Here is a 15,787-nt window from a genome sequence, read left to right as displayed (position 1 = left end):
GGCCACTCTGACAGCTTTCATGATGCCGAAGTTTATGGCAACTGTAAATCTATTAAGCCACAATTTGCACTTAATAAAATGAAACAGCAAGTAGTTAAATGAAAGCTCAATCCCAAACTGCAGAACATTTTTCAGGAAAAGTCATTGAGCCTGCCGTTGCTACTGCTGCCTTCCTTTGAGAAATTCAATCGTGCTGATTGAGGAAGCCTGGAGAGAGCAGGCTATTCCTTCCTTTAGTTCGTAATTGCCCCATAGACCATTTAATCATCTGTAGATGAAACAAAGCCTGTGTTGTGGAGTCCCGGAAGGGCAGGCATGCGCTTATCAAACGCTTCCTACCCACCGAGCAGAGCTGGGAGCTCATCCTGGTGCCTATGAGCAGTTCTCCTGTCAAAGCAAGGAGCTGAGAGCGGACGGGCTCTTCCTGCTGTCACTACACCAGCCTTCCTGCCTGCCTTGATTTTATTACAGTAAAGTCTGAACAAGCCAGTTTTTAAGGAGCGGGGTTCAGAGCAGAGAGTGAGTTTTTTTCTGCTGGAAAAGGCAAGCGAGCACTGAGACATCCACTAGGGCAAGAGCTGCTTGATGCTGCCTTGACAAGAAGAGATAAACACTGAAATGAAATAAGAGGAGCGAGGATTTACCGGCTCCTGTAAACCACATTTCTCTATCAATTTTAAAATGTCATTCTTCATACACCCAGCTCTGTCTGCGCTCCATATTGTGGCATTTCTAGGTGACCAAGTGTATGACCTTGTTTCACAGATGAATAGTTTGGTCAGAAACCATATGCCCAGTTTCAGTCACTAGAAGAAAAAAAAGCTTGGCCAGGGGAGGCACTGAAAGCTCAAAAACCTGATCAATCATACTAATTGGTTTGGAATATTAGCCTTTAGTTGATATTTGAAATCCATTTCCTTCTGAATATAGGCAATTTGCCTAACAGCTCAGGAATTATACATAACTATGTAAAGTTTGACATGCTGCCCTCACCTCCTAGCTCATGTTTTCTGGAATACACCAAGAGAATGCAGCACACAAAATAGAGTTACAAGAACTGGCTGCTTCTACGAGGGCATCTCTGGGCATGCATCCTCCCCTTTCAAAACTTTTGTCAGGAAGAATTCTTATGAGGATTTTTAATTCACAAAAAACACTCAGTGCTTACTAATGCATGCCAATTAAGTTCAGCCCATTGAATCAACAGTTTCCTGTTACCTGTTCCTTCAGGTAGAACAGCGGCTGATACCCCTGCCCTTTCCCAGGCTTCTGTGCAGGGACCTTTCCTGCCTGAAAACAGTGGGGACACCTGTTTTCCGAGTGTGGAAGGCCAGCACCTGAAATCTTAGGAATGGGCCGGCTATTGAGAAAAGGGTGCTTGATAAGGCAGCCACTGTGATAGGCAGCGGAAATTTGATGATGAAAGGAGATGCCTAATAGATTAATCTGGTGTGATTTGCCAAAACACAGGGTTTTCTGGAAGATTATCCACACTCGCAATAGGAAGCCCTTTGTTTTGTAAAAGTCCCCACTTATCATGGTATTCTTTATCTCAACAAGAAACATAATGGTTTTCTTGTTTACATGCATGGCAGATATATTCAGAGCTGGGCTTAGGAACTGTGAACTCCTTTTCATTTGAAATGTTTCCAGGAGGCAGGTTATTAGCCGAGGGGGAACAAGCAGTTGGACACACATAAAATTTAAATCTGCCTTGCTTAGATTGGCAAAAATGAATGTTATTTCATCCACTGGGAAAATGTTTTACTTCCTGCTCAAATACTTCTGGAAGAAAATCACAAGCTCATTTGTAGCCATCATATATGTATGTATATATATTTTTTAGAGTTAAGTGGTATGTCTACAAAAACTTATTTGCTACTGTACACCAGTTATTTTCCACTAATATTAATTATTTTATTAGCCTGTCTTTACTTCTTCAATTTTACTTTGCTTACTATAAAATGTGACTGATGGCTTTACATTATTTATACTGAATGTGTGGCTGGAATCTAGCCCTTGATGTACCTTGGATAGAACTGCTTTGGTTTCTGGAATAGATTTTTAAATACCTTACACATCCGGGACTGCAGAACCACAGTGTTCTTGAACTCTGAAAATAAACAAAAACTACCGTGTTAGAAAACAACTTTATTAAAGCCCTTTTTAGCAATCTTAAATCAGCAGAGTTTTTCATAGAGTTCAGTATTAAGCTTGCTGGATACACAATGGACATGCTATGCAAAAGCATGCACAGCAACAACACACATTGTATTAAAGGAGCACAGGATTTTGTTCGAGTTATTTTTCTATGCTCTTCTGTGTGTGTACCATATAGGTCTTAAATACACTGCAGAGGCAGCCAGTTTCCATACCATAATAACTACGAGGTGGGGGGCTCACTTCAAACAAGACTAAGCGAAAGGGAAGGCAAGTGAGTAAGCTGCTCACCCTGATGCCACAGGATTAGTTATGTGGACTAACCTTAGCAATTCACTGCAATGGGGCTGGAAATCTGATAAATCCATCAAAAAGAATAGATCTCCAAAGATTTGTCTGTCTAGACCTGTGGACGGCTACAAACAGGAGTTAGTGGCTCATACAGAAGGATGCAATGTAATGAAAAATTACCATGGAGTGATGCTTGGCATAGACAAAGAATTTTATTTTACTTGTAGGACATATTTTATGGTTTATGAAGACGTTGGAAATCTAATTTCTGTTTTATTCTTCCATATTCATAGTTTACATTTCTTATTTTACAATGTGTTTAGGCACACATTGTACTTTTTTCTGTCTGCTCCAAACTTTCTATAGTTCAAACTGGCTTTAAAGCCAAGTCTAGCAATTCAGCATAGTCAGTGCACAGCTGAAACTGGGGAGTGCGGGGAAGGTCCTCAGAATTTGCTTGGAATCAGTGTAAAACCCTCACAACCTTTACCATTTTTTTTTTATTTCAGGCTCACAGTGTCCATACACTGTCCGTAAAAACCCTATGGTGGAATTAGCAAGCAGAAGCAAGTATGACATCTGCTGCCCACCCCCCAAAAAAACAATCCACAATGTTTTCTAATGCTATTACCTCTTGTTACGTTTTACACCAGTTTCATAAAAGTATCTTAACAAATTCACGTGCTGGAAAATGACAGCATCTTCTGGCCGCAATCAATGGGACTACTCTCAGAGGAAAGTCTTTAGCAAAGCAGTAGTGACAGGTATACTCTCTTAACCCTAGTAGTAAAGAAAAAAAAAATCTTAATGTATTTCTTGGCACTTTCTCACATTTCCTGAAACAATTGCACTTCTAGTACTTCCTATATTTTAAATTTAGGCTGGTGATTAAAACATTTTAGCAAAGATGAGGTAATTGAATGTTTTAGCCTTTTAAGTTATGTTACTTTCACTACAAAAATGAAAATATCTCTCATTAGGGTAAGTATGGTCAGCCTTGTTTCACACCATTGTTTCCCACTTCCTTATATTCAACGTATTAGTATAGATTCGTAAAAGGCTCCTAGATTTTTTTAGGGGTGAGGAGCACTGGGTTTCTTAGAACTGGTTTATTTGTTGGGTTTTGGGTGGAGGGGGGTAGAAAATGCATGTCATCCATTTCTTTGTTATTCGAAGCTTATGGTTACATCACCAGATACTAAAAAAAGGATATTTCCTTTTGTATAGATACAAAAGTATTATGTCTGACTAGGAGTTCTCTCTAAAAAGTATCTTCTGGGTTAGTCAAGTTTCAGAGCGCACAGTCATAGATGACTTATGGCTTTGTAACCCAGCCTCAGGGATAAAAACTGCCAGGTGATGTTAGAATATGCCCATTAGAACCTGACTTATATAATAACTTTTGGGTTTATTATTATTATTTTAATGTCAGAAGCAAAAGTGTCTATCCACATCCCAAGTCTCCTGAAGGAAGATGTGCCTCCTTGAGAAAAGCAAATACAATCCAAAGTGGAGAAGTGCTGGCACACCTTGAAGGACACAGTCTTTCTGACGAGCCATGCTATAGCTTGGTGTGCTCCAGAGGAAGCTACAGCAGTGTTTTAGGTCAGACCAGAAGTGAACAAATCTCCCAGTTGTTCCTATTCATTGTGCTTTGCTTCACAGCACAGAATGGTTTGAGAGCACATTCAATACACATTTTTTTGAGGAAACTAAGCCAGATGTGCTCCAGGATTGCACCTAACGCTCTCCAACAGCTAACAAGTCCCAGACCCAGGAACTAACTAGCCCAAAGCAAACCCTGTCTGACACATGCCTGGTCCACAGCACCAACAGATTTGCTCTGCTGATCTGCTCATATCAGCCTTTAGTACCTGCAACTGTATGCATAGCTTCTGTGACCAGCACTAATTTTGCCATATGGAAGGAAGTTTATGTGAATAAAAACACAGCACTGGATTTCGGAGAAGATTAAGATCTCTTGGTGCAAACAGAAGCATTGCATGCTGAATGGATGGTTTCCTGAAAGACAGGGCTCCAGCTGAAGCAAAGCATCTTAGTAGATGTACAGAGGAAGCCCTGACACTTCCACACAGGATTGTTTGCTGCACGCTGCTACTTCCTATCAAAACTGTCACTTGTTGTTACTACAGACATTTGTGAGCATGACTTAACAGAAGAAAAGACTCTGTTTCTAATCAGTGTCCTGTGTTGTTGTGAATGTCCAGGGAAAGGTCTCTTAAAAATTCATAGGAAAAACTGCATGTATGATGATAAAATAGCAGGCGATGGCACATGTTCTTTAGCACTTCTAGTTTGCCACTAGAGAGGGACAAGACAGACTTTTCTGTCTGGAAGTTCACGGGTTGCTTTTTTGCTTTGTTGCCCCAGTTATGTCTAGTAAAAGATACCAGCTCTTCTTACAAGCCTTGACTTGGTTGTAAACTTAGATCATCCAAGCTACAACAACAACAGGACAAACTCCACATAGCGCAAATGTAATTTGCAGGGTCAGCATGAAACCGATCCTAGCTCTTGGATGAAGCGAGAGCTATATATGTTGTGGCACATCCACAGAGCTGCCAGCACCTGCTAAGAACCTTCAACACAAACCAAAGCCAAAGTGAGCTGAGGTCGCGCTTCAGGCATGCCAGGATGGATGAAGTCATTGCGTGCAGCTACCCTGGCTAAATGTAGTGGCGATGTATACATATTGCAAAACCACAGTCCTCTCTCCATCCTCTGTTCCAATTGTCCTTGGTCCTGCTTTGCGGAGGATATGCAGGAAAGGTAACCTTTGAGCTGTATGAAACGGCTACAAAATTGATTTCTACATTCTGAGATTAGGTACAGACTTCATATGCATGGCCAGAATTTAGCCCATCATATTTCCAAGGTTTTCCAGAAGATGTTAAATATGTCTTAAGTTCATCTTTGAAACAAACATGTGAAGTACATTATAATATGTACTCAGTTCTACTGACCTCCCTAATGGGAAGACAAACATTGCAGAACTCTCTACTGAACAGAAGGATGACTTCGGCACGTCAGCTTTCCATCACTTGATCTGAGGCAACAGAACATTTATTGTTTTCAGGCTTCTCAGGTTTTTAAAAGAAAATCTTGGATTTTTGGCGTTTGAAAATCAGAGTTTTCATTTCAGACAAAGAATTGTTTCTGGTACTCATCCAAAGGATTAAATATAACATAAAAAGTAATATAGTTCTGTCTGTACCTTAATGCCAATAAATCATGTTCTAATTTTGTCCTCCACATCTTTATTCATGGAAAAAATCTGTCATCTTGTTCTTCTTTGGTCATCTTCCCTGCACCACAAGAGTAGATGGTGTGTGACATCCCTTCAGCCTCTCATCTGCTGTACACATCCAGGAACTGACACTGTAGAAAAAGGTCACTAGACCTATAAATTAGTATGATCTTTGTGTAGAATTTCATATTCTTTCACATTAGAGGCACAGCTTCCATTATCTAGTTCTATGTCCAACATACCATAGAAGTATTATCAATGCAGCTGTTTCATTTTGGAGCCAGTAGACAGTTCCCATCATCAGTAGCAAACTGACAACTGTTTGATTCATGCTATCTTCTTGTCCCTTCTATGTGTGTCTCTGCTTTCCTATCCCTGACCTATCCATCCTGCCTGTGGCTTATCACTACCCATGAAACTGGATGGAACTATTTTCAGTTATTCTCTGGAGAGGAGTCACCTTCCTAGTTTCAGCCTTGTGAGATTGTTCACTTAAAGCCAAATCACCACTGAACAAAGAGATCTCTCCATCTCTTCTCTGTCCTTCTGCACAACACACTCAGCAGAAGGGTCTCAGTTGTCTTCTGCCAGTTAAAACAAAGGCTATTCAGGAGGAATAAGCATTCTCATTGCCACCCTTCTCTCCCACGCAAATGATGATCATTTATAGCAATTTACAATAATACAGCTTTGGAAAATATATATTGGAGGAGAAAGTGTTGTTTTAAGAACTATGTGGAATTTTCAACATAAAACTAAGAAAAGCACAGGCAATTTTTAGTGGTAAAATATTTAAATCCCTGCATATTTGACAGATTATTCCATGTGAATGATAATGATTTGTTGTAAATGTCACCATAGCAGCTACATCTAAATATATACAGTCTGGCCTGACTTCAGAATAAAGCAAGGTTTTTCTTTATTACCTGGTGTGCCACCAAGAATAGAAACACCTTCTTAATTTTCTTGAGAAAGGAGACACAAAGTTTGCCTGCCTTTTTTTTTTCTTTCATTTAAACAGTGAGAAAATTGCAATGCAAGCTAGCCAGAAAATGTTGGCAATTCCACATTGGATAGACTTGAGGGGTGAAATCTGAGAATCCCAGAGACAAAAAAGATGGATGTTGTCAGGAACAGAAACAAAGACTTGGTAGCCACCCTCCTAGTGATGGTAAAAAAAAAAACCATGAAAATTAATTAGGTTGCCAAGGGATGAGTTGAGAAAGGAAAAAGGGAGTGATGAAAGAAGAAAGCCTTAAGAAGACACTGAGAGGCAGAGGAAGGGAAGAGGAAGAGGAGCCGAGGAAGAGGAGTACCAAGAGGCTCCAGAAGCATTACGAATTCAGAGGGGGAAGCAGTTCAGCTCTCCAAAGGGGCAAATGACCACAGAAGAGCAGTGATGAAGAAACAGCAAGAAAAATCCATTTGGAGAAGGTGGCAACCACCTCTGTGAAAGCACTGCAGGAAAGCTGGTGGAGGGGAAGGCATGTGAAAGGGACATAGAAAACAACAGAGCCCATGAGGGAACCTCTCTGTCTGCTCTGCACATGGTCATCTCCACATCAGCCACACTGGTATGGGCTGAACAGAGAAGCAATGGAAGACTGCATGTCTGTTCATGTAGCTAAGGGTCCTAATCATGTTCTTTCACAGAGAAATTACATTTCTTTAGACTTATCTCAAGGGGTAAAGAAAGCCTGTTGGTCTCATGCTAAAAGCAGGGCCTGAACAAGTTCCTCCTCCACTTCTGCTGTTTACACCATCTATCAGAAGGGATTTGAAGGTAGTACCTAAGCTGGGAATCAGTCTCTCCAGCTCCCACATAGTCAATAGAACAAGACAGGTTGCTCCAGAAAGTAATTCAGGACTCCCAGCACAAGCTTTTTTTCTTGACTTCCCTCAGGAAGCCACTTCTTCTTTCTCTGGCCTGTACAGGGGACCAAAGAAGTCCAGCCCCTGGGGTGGTAGTGCTCTACCACCAAATCACCCAAGCCAGCTCCAGACTTTTACACTGAAAGCAAAAATAACAGGTAAAGAGAAGTTAAAAGTTTAACCTTGTATGTCTACCATGATTCTTCTTTTGCTTTTTTGAATGGGTCATTTCCTAGACACTTTTCATTCAAATTAAAAATGGTATGTACATCAATCACTTGTAAATTTGAAAATTCTTAAAATATATGTGCAAGCAGTAGGAAGAATTGGAAAGCTAACATACATATTAGACACTGGAGAATATGGACAGAAGTTTAATATGTTGTCCTTTAAAAGAAGCAAATGTATGTATTGGTGTGGAAATACCATAGACCCTGTTTCAACTAAATTACTTCATTGAAAAAGCCATAGCATGAAATTCGAATGCTACTATTTATTGAAAGTGATAAATTATCCAAGGATTATAGTTCATAAACATTAGACTCAATGTCTAGGAAAAAATGTAAGAAGTGCCTTAGGTATATTTAAAAAACAAGCTGTTCTGTGAGTAGCTAAGAGAGCCTGATCCCCTGTATGTTTGTGGCTCTCATCCTCTATACGCTACCACTGTATTAACCCAGTTCATTTCTCAAGTCCCTACTTGATAATCCCTCTTGGCAACAGAGAGTGCTGCCTGAAGCGAGACCGGAGCTATGGGCTTACTGGTGAGCTGGTCGATACATGGCCATGAGTGTTCATCATGCATCTGGCCATTGCCAGGCAGAAGCAAAGCTGGGTTTGCCTAACAGGGGCCAAGTTACCTGGAAGAACGAATATGCTTTTTCTCTTCCACCTAACCACAAATTCTCATGGCAGTTCCTGGAACTTAACCATGTTTGGGAGTTCTCCTTCTCTCTCAAACATGGTTGAAATTGGCCTGAATTTTTGTGGGGACAGGAGTGGGTAAGGGGGAAAAAAGAGAGGGTGAGAAAGAAAACAGGTCTAAAAATAACAGTGTTTGGATTTTTCCAGGCCATTTACCCTGGAATATTAGGAAATGTAATGCGTAAAATAGTACCTCCCCTCCCCAACTGAAGACACAGAGTAGTAGACATAAACTGGTTATTTTCATTTTGACCCACACTTTCATACACATTGACAGCTGCATTTTCCTTAATTCAGAGCACATACATGTTGAGATCCGTACTTTCCGTCTCCCAAAAGAATAGACAACACACTCGGGAGTCATTAGGCCAACGAGGGGGAAGAGCACTTTCCAGTGTGTGGGTTATTATGGAGCCCACAGCTGTGTGAGGAGCACATCAACAGAACCACATCTGTTTACATGAGCCAAGGATCTATCACTTATCTGTAGCAGTATGTTTCCCAAGACAGCTTAACTGTTTTGGGCTTAACACTTGATTACACGGTTATTTTAAGAACTCTACAATGTGCTGTAAGATAAATCTTTCTTTCTTCAGTAGTTTTTTTCAAATTATACTTTAGGTCCCACAACTATTACAGATACTATGTATTTACAAATTAAAAGTCTGGTTTTAGTAATCTGTGTTGCTGTATTCACATTACTCGTCAGTGAAGTTATTTATAATTTGGAGGAGTTAAAACCTTTCTTTAAAGTAGTCAGGCTCAAAGGCTGGTCCACAGGCATAACTGGCAGTACCAGGGTTTGGAAAAAAATTCAAGTCCTATATGCTAATGCCAAGACTAAGATACAGCAGGTTCAGGATAGTCCCCACTAGTCCCCACTGCTTTCAGCATCCTGATGCCATGGCTAAATATCAGTTATGATTTTTGAGAATATTATCCTCCCTCGAGTTCATATTTTCACACTGGTTTCAATTTGGCTTACTACACAATAATTACAAATCTCCCCGCTCTTTTCCATTCCTGTCTCCATGGCATCCAACGCTGCAGAGGTGCAAGACAGCAGATCAGCATGTGGTGGATGAGATGTAGACACACCTAGCAAAGGCTATGCTGTTATGTATATTGTAATTTATAGTTTTTATCAAGTGTCATTCAAAGGAAATAGGTTTACACACTTACACACTTATCTTTGCTTTTCCTCTTACACTTCCCCCCCTTATTTCTTTACTTTCTTTTTCTGTCGCAGGATCTCTCTGCTGTGGTGTTGTTCTTGCTTCCTTACAGAATGAAACCATTTTATATGTTTAGATGTCTATAGTGAAAAAGCAAATGAAAATGGATCAGTGTAAACACTGGCTTTGCGGAGAATTGTAATGGGCAAATGGCCAAGGAAATTCTGCTACCAAGTCAGCAAAGGAGCCGAAACTTTTCAATTTCACTGTGTTAAATGCACATCGGCCTAATGTTCATTCCACCAGGAAAAAAATGGATAACTTAACTTAGAAATCTAATTACATTGACCTTCAGGTATGATTTTCACTTGCTGTCACTCTAAAACCAGAAATACAAACTCTCAGAATACGATCTTAGTGTCCATAGTCTGTTGTTCCCTTTTTAAAAATTAATGACAGTGCACCTGCCCATAGTCCAGATATCAAGACGCCAAATCTCTTTTTCTTTTTTCTTCCCACAAGAATGTTGGTGGATGCATATACTGTGCTCAGAGTTTGGAAGACTTTTACATATACACTTTCCACACTGAAAAAAAATTAAGAATCATCTGTATGGAAAAGGAACAATTTTATCTATTGGTAAATAACTGTTCTTGATTTCTTACACATTCAGTTACTTCCTGAGTGTGTCATATGGACTACTGTACTCCAAATACATTTTGCAGGCATTTACCAACACAATAATCAGTTGTGTTTATATTGCAATCAGACTTGACTCATGTCTGTAAAGTCATCCCAATTTACATATTTACACACTGACTTTCTCCCTGCTCTGTCCCCCAGCAGACTACATAAAATACAAGGAATGGTTCATAAATTCTGAAGTCAAATCTGCAAAAGTTGCAATATAAGTGGCAGGATAAGGCTGCTGCTTAAGCTAGAAGAATAACTGGTAGGTGGGATTAGGAGGTAGTGGTCTGAAGACTGACCCTTGAGGAAGAGCTGGTATGCTCTCTCAGAGCATTTTAGCAATAGAAACAGGTAAAAAAATTGAACAGTGACCCTCAGGCATCCTACATCTTATTTGAAGCTGTGGAGCAGGCAAGGAAAATTGCTGCAGACAAATATAAGTCTTGAATATGCAGCTTCAGGAACAGGAATTTTTCATTAAATTTGTATGCCATACCATTTGGATGAAAAAAAAAAAGGGATCAAAGAGGCAAACAATGAAAATAAAATCACTTCAGGTACAGACAGCATCCAAAGTACTTAAACTGCCTCTCCCCAGTCCTGCCACAGTACTTGTGTGGTTGATGTAGACAAATTGATTTATTTAGTAGACAGCTCTACAGCAGCCCTATTTGATGACTTGAAAACTGTGGAAAACATGTCACCAGTCTATCCGGAAAGCCAAGAGACCAGACCCAACAGTACAGCAGTTTACTAAGGAGTTTGAACAATCTGAAACACAAACGGTGCCTCTGATTGAGGTAAAGTACTAGGAAGAAAAATCAAACGGGCAGAGATCATAGGGGTTCACAAGAGCGTGAATTCACTGAAAATTGCCCAGAGGTTGAATTTAATTGGCCATTACAACATTGTTTCATCAGGTATAATAGTGTCTCACCATGCTAAAAATCTTAACGCAACAGTTAAGTTAAAAAATAATGCAATCAGGAAAAGCATCACCCAAACCTCACAAGGAGATAGTTGGCATGGGAGCGCTAAAGTAAACACTGCCAGATACTTGTTGGTGAGGACAAATGTTGTTGTTTCCATTCAGATCTATAAAATGAAAAAACAACCCAATCCAACACTGTAGCACCAATTATTTTTAGCTCTGTTTTCTCCTTAAACTTTGCCTGTACACTTTACCTGAAAGGTACCACGCACACTGCTTATTATCACTTCAAATTGATGATGTTTAGATTTTCTTCCACTCTGAAGTGAACCTGGAGCATACCGTGTCAGAAAGTCATTAGGTGAAAACTAAGTGTAAAGAGTTTAATAACACAAACATCACAAAATGGTAATTAGCTTATGCAAAAAGCCATGATAGAAGCACATCCTAAGACTGTAGTATTGTGGTGAATATATATAAAGAAAAAAAAAAAAAGAACACTCTTGGAGCAGGTTATCTTTTTTCTGTATTCTTTATATGTTCTCATTTCAAAGTTCAAAACGCTTTCCTATGTCAATGACAATCTTTAAATAGAGTCCAATTAGTTCCACAAGGCACTTTCTGATGCACAAGCCTCTGGCTTGATTGCGGTGAATGGTGGGTATTTCCTGTGTTTAAGTCCACATATGGATTGAGTAAGGCAGTGGCAGAGAGACTACTGTTTTCCTTCACTATATCTTCATTTCTTTTTCACAGGCTAAGCCTTTTCTGTTTTTCCTGGCTCTGTTGTCAAAACATTGACCAGAGTTTTGGCTCATGCTATTGGAATAGGAGGCCAAAACAATCCTCTGGAAACCAGTGTGGCAAAATGTATTTTAAATCTTTACATTCACCATTCAACTATGGGAGTAACCACGCCCACTGCCCCACTCTGTGGTTTAAAAACAACGTGAGTTTGCCCCCAGAATGGTTTGATTTATTTGACAAGCTTTTTTTCAAGCTGGGTATATCAACATTTAAACTGTTTTGAGGCTTGGCTTCCTACATCACATGTACAGCAAGTATTAAAACACAGTCTAATCATTTTCTGCCTCTATTAAACTAGACAAGGTGAATGCATTGTGCATTCTGCGTGACTTCTTTGAAAACCTGTCAGTCTCTCCAAAGGCAGACAGGATACAGTGATTCTTTTATTTTCCCTCAAAAACATACACTTGGGACCTTTTTAAATATTATCTTTGATACATTTTTTTTTGAAAATACATCATTGCAATAAATGCGTAGAGCTAATTCCTGTTCCCAACATACAAAAGTCCAATGCAAAACACTAAAAGATGACATATTTTGAGGGTTTTCTAGTATATTGCCCAAGTACCCCGTGACACTGCAACTTATTTTCCTGTGTTGTCATGTTCCTGGAGGGATTCTGTTTCCTCTGGGGTAACTAGGAATACAAACAAAAACTTGGCTGTAAAATTGAATTTAGGACAAGACCGATTTTGCACACATAATCAGGAAAATAAAAGTATGGAGATGGTGTGTGGCAGATTAAATAATCGATCCAAACAGAATCTAATAGTTTAAGTACTAAAGTGTAATTCCTCTGAACCAGAACTCCTGTATGATTTACTTCTAGCTTCTTCCATTCCATTTTTTACGTTGAGTATCACAGCAATCAGCCAGGTCTCTTTTGGTGTACACTGCATGGACACCATCTACATAACAGCCACCTACAGAAATATATGCATAGATGCAAGAATACACCTGAATTTGGGTATGGACCTGATTCTACCTTGAACAACCTATAAATGATCCGTGTGACATTTGAACCACATTTAAATATCCCACCTGGATTTACTCCCAAACTGCTCAGCGGGAACCAAAGAGCAGGCCAAAAAGTGCCTTTCGTAGTTAAATAAAACATAAATTACTCAGCCAAACCCGTTTCATCACGAGTGCTGCAGAAAGCTTTACAAGGAGGGAAAAAAAATACATTTGTGAACGTAGCGACACGTTTTATGGTTTCTCTTTTACCCCCTCTGCCCAATTTACACTCAGGATGCGAGGGAGTGGGGGTGACAGCCAAGGAAACGCAGATGGAGTGGGGGGCAGGCTTGCTGAGCCCCCCCCCAGCCTCACCTCGGCCACCGGAGAGGTGGGAACTGGGGGGGCCGGTCCCAGCCGCCTCCTCCTCTTTTACCCGCGGGGAGACTCACATGCAACCTCCCTCCTCCTCCGCGGTGGATTTTTCCTTCTCCAACGTGTTCCCGTCGTCAGGAAACCTGTAAAACCCCGGTGCTGGCTTTCTCGTGGGTAAACGCAGAGCACTGAAATAAATGGGGGACGGTAATATGAGGCAGCGTTTCGACAAATGCTATAAAGCCGAGATGCGAGAGCGGGCGAGGAGGGAAACGGAGGGGGGGAGGGAGGATGAGAAGCTTGAAAGTATGAGCGCAAACAGCAAATAGCTCCGTTTTTACTCCCGGACACCATAACTTGTTTTACGATTAGTGATCTGTTTAAAGATTTGTCCTGGAAGTACTTGATATTGGGTTACAAAAGGTTACGTTAATTGCATTAAGCCATAATGACCCATGAAAGGCTGCAAAAGCTCAGAGAAAAACACTTTACCTTAAGAACATAAAATAAATTAAAAAATAATAACAAACAAAAATAAAATAAAATAAAATAAAATAAAATAAAATAAAATAAAATAAAATAAAATAAAATAAAATAAAATAAAATCCGACAAAGCCAAAGTGGGAGCGCAGCACGGAGACGGGGCGGGCTGAGCGACCAGGGCTCCCGGGGGAGGGAGGCAGCGCCCCGGCCCCGGGTGTACCCCCTGGATGTCCTCCCTGGGTGTCCCCCGGGCTCCCCCCCTTTGTCCCCGCCCGGTTCTGCCACGCCGGCAGGGCGTGTGTCGGTCTTGGGCGCAGCCGCCTGCGTTACGGTGCGGAATTAAATGTGTCTCCCAATAATCTATAGTCTCGCTCGCTTGGGCAGAGCAGGCAAACAAAATAGTCATTCCAAATGAAAAGAAAACACTATTTCTTAGAAGTGTTTAGGAGGGTGCACAGCAGGGCATATTTTCTTTCTTACTGGCAAGAGTTTGTAACTGAATCCCTTAACATTACTGACAACATGAAAACATGAAACAAAAGTATTGATCCAAGATTTCGCAGAAGAGAAGTATCCAAATACCCACTGATTTGTTTGAATTTTTTTCGAGGTTACATCATATGTTTACAGGGGAAAGGGGGAGCTGGCAGTATAGCCCTTGCATGCTCCATTCAAATATACGTGGAAAAAAAAGTGTTATTCGTGTTGTTAACTTTACATTATGTTCACTTCAATTGCATCAGCTGCTAGATAGATCTAGGAATAATGGCATTTAAGAGGGAAATAGCAATCATCTTCAGAAGACTGCAGCATAATGGAGGAACCTAATTAATTTAACCTTGGAGTCTTCCATAATGGCTGCACTTTATCATTTCCACAGATGGAGCTTGAAGGAATTAACAGTGTTGTTTATCCCAGCAGACATCTCTGACTGTGGTTAGCCAATGGCAGATTTCCCACTTAAAGATACATTTCTTCACTTGAGGAAAACCAGCTCGAGCCCTGGCAATAGCTGTCGAAACTTGCTAGCGTTATATGTGTGGGGGACATTGAAAACCTGAGAAAATGCACAATATGTGTCTCTTTATGGTCTCATCAAGTGACGCTGGAAGAAGACAGAGTGTTTCCTTGCTGACCAGAGCCAAGACATTTCCAATACTGTTTCAGTTTCTCTTCTTTTATTTTCCCCTTCACTATATGGCTTTTTATTTCTTTAAAAAAGCAGTACGTGTCTGTTTCTAGATTCATAGAATTCAACCCAACACTTCTCCGAGATGATTTGCAGTGTTTACAGACTTTTTGTGCTTGGAAACCTGAGTAGACATGAGGTAAGCACTCCTCCACAAACAAAACACAGCAAAAGCCGGATTATTTGAACAAGCTGGTTGTTTATTATTTCAGGAAATAGTGCATTTTCCACGCTGTCATACTCCAGGGTGCACACGCACACACACACTCAAGTCACTCGTGGGTGTCAGACCGGAGTCGGGAAGGAAGAAATCTGCAGCTTTAGGGCTTCTGGCTGTGAAGCAAAACTCCCTTTCCGTGATGCTAACCTAGGAATAAACTACAGAGACTAAACGCTCTTCACTTTTACCTGCACAGCGAGTATATTAAAGAGTATTGTTTGGCCACTTTGGGATGGGTGTTTGTCACCTCCAACAGCCGGGACCTGAGTCACCTTCCCTGGAGGTGTTTAAGGCACGGGTGGACGAGGTGCTAAGGGGCATGGTTTAGTGTTTGATAGGAATGGTTGGACTCGATGATCCGGTGGGTCTCTTCCAACCTGGTTGTTCTATGATTCTATGATTCTATGATTCTATGAATTAGCCATAGGAGTGAAGAAGTTTATTG

General features: G+C 40.6%; 1 long non-coding RNA gene across 1 annotated transcript; it reads right to left on the bottom strand.

The window, feature by feature from the left end:
- Positions 1 to 2,491: 2,491 nt before the first annotated feature.
- Positions 2,492 to 13,994, bottom strand: LOC138718615 (uncharacterized). Its single transcript, XR_011337119.1, has 4 exons — positions 13,943 to 13,994; positions 13,528 to 13,638; positions 3,083 to 3,231; positions 2,492 to 2,576 (listed from the first exon to the last, which is right to left on the bottom strand). It is a non-coding gene; the product is annotated as an uncharacterized lncRNA (long non-coding RNA).
- Between the last annotated feature and the right edge of the window lie 1,793 nt (positions 13,995 to 15,787).

This window comes from Phaenicophaeus curvirostris, chromosome 3, assembly GCF_032191515.1.
Source record: "Phaenicophaeus curvirostris isolate KB17595 chromosome 3, BPBGC_Pcur_1.0, whole genome shotgun sequence".
NCBI lineage: Eukaryota > Metazoa > Chordata > Aves > Cuculiformes > Cuculidae > Phaenicophaeus > Phaenicophaeus curvirostris.
This window is presented reverse-complemented; position numbering and strand designations above follow the sequence as displayed.